This window comes from Gossypium arboreum, chromosome 4 (assembly GCF_025698485.1).
Source record: "Gossypium arboreum isolate Shixiya-1 chromosome 4, ASM2569848v2, whole genome shotgun sequence".
Taxonomy (NCBI): Eukaryota; Viridiplantae; Streptophyta; class Magnoliopsida; order Malvales; family Malvaceae; genus Gossypium; species Gossypium arboreum.
The window spans coordinates 57383680-57387084 of record NC_069073.1 but is presented as its reverse complement, the minus strand read 5'-3'; the positions used below and the strand labels follow the sequence as shown (position 1 = coordinate 57387084).

General features: G+C 40.4%; 1 non-coding gene across 1 annotated transcript; it reads right to left on the bottom strand.

Moving 5' to 3' along the window:
- Positions 1–575: 575 nt before the first annotated feature.
- On the bottom strand, positions 576–682 carry LOC128292285 (small nucleolar RNA R71). The gene has a single exon (XR_008282270.1). It is a non-coding gene; the product is annotated as a small nucleolar RNA R71 (small nucleolar RNA).
- Between the last annotated feature and the right edge of the window lie 2723 nt (positions 683–3405).

The window sequence follows — 3405 nt, the reverse complement described above, 5'->3', positions numbered from 1 at the left end:
TTATGACTAGAAGAAACCCGTCAGGACCATTACTTTTTGACAAAGAAATCGATCGTACAATTTGCAAAAATCAAAGAGAAATAAGGCATAGTTTACGATACACAGAGAACGAGCGAGAAGATGATACTCAAACCCCAACCAAAGAGATGGCCGAAAATCGAGGCGATCAGCTGCCTCCTACAATTGCAGCTAATCAAAATCCTGCTCCACGTACTATGTATGATTATGCAAAACCTTCTTTAATAGGAACTAAGTCTAGTATAGTTAGACCTACTATTGTTGCGAATAATTTCGAACTAAAACCTAACACAATTCAAATGATATAGCAGTTTGTTCAGTTTGATGGTTTGTAGGATGAGGATCCCAACACGCACTTGGTGAATTTTCTTGAATTTTGTGATACATTCAAAATCAATGGCGTTTCTGATGATGCCATTCCTCTTCGGTTATATCCCTTTTCACTAAGAAACAAAGCTAAACAGTGGTTGAACTCGTTACCACGAGGGTCTATCACTACTTGGGAACAAATGACCGAGAAGTTTTTACTAAAATATTTTTCGCCGGCTAAAACAGCTAAATTGCGTAATGATATCTCTTCTTTTGTGCAGATGGATTTAGAAACACTTTACGATGCATGGGAGAGATACAAGGACTTACTGAGAAGGTGCCCTCACCATAGGTTACCGCTTTGGCTGCAAGTTCAAACGTTCTATAATGGTGTGAATCCTTCGACAAGACAAATGATTGACGCAGCTGCTAGCGGAACCATCAATAATAAAACACCGGAAGATGCCTATGAATTCATAAAGAAGATGTCACTGAACAACTATCAGTGACAAATTATGAGGACAAAGCCAACGAAAACAGTCAGCATCTATAACATCGATTCAGTCACCATGCTCTCTAATCAGGTAGAACTTCTCAATAAAAAGATTGACAGTTTAGTTGGTTCTACGCAGGTACATCCAGTAATGAGTTGTGACTCAAGTGGCGGAGGTGTGCATACAGAATATCAATCCTTCAATCCCACAACTGAAGAGGAACAAGTCAACTATATTGGTAACAATAACTTTAGATCTTAAAATAACCTATACAGTAATACTTATAATGCAGGTTGGAGGAACCACCCAAATTTTTCCTGGGGTGGTCAAGGGAATCAAAAGCCACAAAATCCTCAAGGTTTTCAACAGCCACCTTATCAACAAGGGAAGAAATCGAACCTTGAAGAGATGCTTTCTAAATTCATCTCGGTGTCAGAAACCCATTTCCAAAATACCAAGACAGCACTTAAGAATCAACAAGCATCGATCCAAAGACTCGAAACTCAGATAGGCCAGCTATCCAAACTAATCTCTGAATGACCACTAGGTAGCCTACCAAGTAATATTAAACCTAATCCGAGGGAACACCTCAATGCAATTAACACTCAAGATAAGGAAGAATTCATTGCACCAGAACCAGAATTACAACAAGACAACGCGATGAACAAAGGACGAGAAGAGGTAAACAATAATGATCCCAAATAGGTAAGTACAAATCATGAACCTCATGTTTCATATCCTAAAGCGATGACAAAAGACAAAACAGAAGAACAATTCGGTAAGTTTGTCAAACTCTTGAAGAAATTACATATTAACTTACCCTTTATTGAAGTTCTTTCGCAGATGCCCAACTCAGCAAAATTCTTAAAGGAACTTCTGAGCAATAAAAGAAAATTAGACTCTACATCGCATGTGGAACTCAATGCAGTCTGCTCAGCTATTCTAAAGAATGAGCTACCTAATAAATTAAAAGATCTAGGAAGTTCTACAATTCCTTGTTTAATTGGTAGTCTATTTGTGAATAATGCTTTAGCTGATCTAAGAGCAAGTATAAATGTTATGCCGTATAAAATGTTTAAATGATTAGGTCTCGATAAACCCAAACAGACTAGGATGAGCATACAATTGGCTGACAAAACAATTAGATTTCCTAAGGGTATTATTGAAGACGTTCTCGTTAAAATTGATAAATTTATTTACCCAGTAGACTTCGTTGTCTTAGATATGGATAAGGATAATGAGGTACCTTTAATTTTAGGACAACCATTTTTAGCAACTGCCAGGACCATTATTAATGTAGGCATAGGAGAGCTAACACTTCGTGTAGGTGACAACGCAGTAACACTCCAAGCACGCGACTCAGTCAAAACCTCTAAGACTCAAGATAATGCTATAAAAACTGTCGATGATAAAACTAATATTCAATTGTCCTTGCAGGAACTTCCTCGAACAAAGACAACAGAGACAGTGTGTTACTATCACAAAGAGAACAAAGACGTCCATGAAGAATGAAGACTACGGATAGAAGAGCTAGACGAATGGCGAGAATACAAACCGAGAACACATGATAAACTGAAACTATGCAAACACAAGCCTGATACCTCTCTTAATCAACTTCAGGTTGGCAATACAATCTTACTAGATGCTGTTGATCCTCACATTGTCACTACCATACCAAATGAGGAAATCCCTCTTACGGTACTTAGGATTTTCCCATTCGGTATGGTTGAGGTGAGTCATCCCAAGTTCAGCACTTTTAAGGTAAACAACACCCAATTAAAACCTTATTTTAAAATTGACAGCAGGAACGAGGAGTATGAACCCCTCGAACCACCATGATCATTCAACAGAGAGGTAAGTCGAGCTTAGACTATAAATAAGCGCTTTTTGGGAGGCAACCCGAGCACTAACATATTTTGATTTCTTTATTTTTATTTTCTAACACTTTGGATCCTTAACTTAATCTTTGAATTGCACAGTTTTTCAGCACACACTGCCAGGCATACGGGCGTACCTAAAGCCATGGCCAAACAGGGGAAGAGACACGACCGTACGATACGACCGTGTTGAAGCAGGACATGATTTCCCCAAAGCACGGGGTACAGTAAATCCCCACGCCTGTACGACATGGCCGTGGGTGTACTTGATAGGAGAACACAGGCGTGGGAATGAAAACCATGGGCGTCCCAGGGATAAGGCTCGATTTTGTTTCTTCGACATGGGCATGCGACACGCCAGTGCCATTCAGCAGTGTACAACAATACACGGGCTTGCTACCATAACACACGGGTGTGGGAGAAGCAAACAGTGCTAGGCACAGCCGTGTAAAATGGCTGTGTGCCAAACACGCCCAAGACACACTGGCGTTGGACAGTAGCCGGGCACGACCTAAATTGAAAAATTCGAAAAACATGGGCACACCCTCAATGCACACGGGCATGGCCCTAGGTCGTGTGCCCTTCCTCTATATAAACAAACTACTGTTCATCTTCTTCATCCTTTCAAAACCCTAGCCGAAAACTCCTCCTCCCCACCCCCTAATCCTTATTCCAGCCACCATCCCCAAGATTCTCACTTCCCCAAC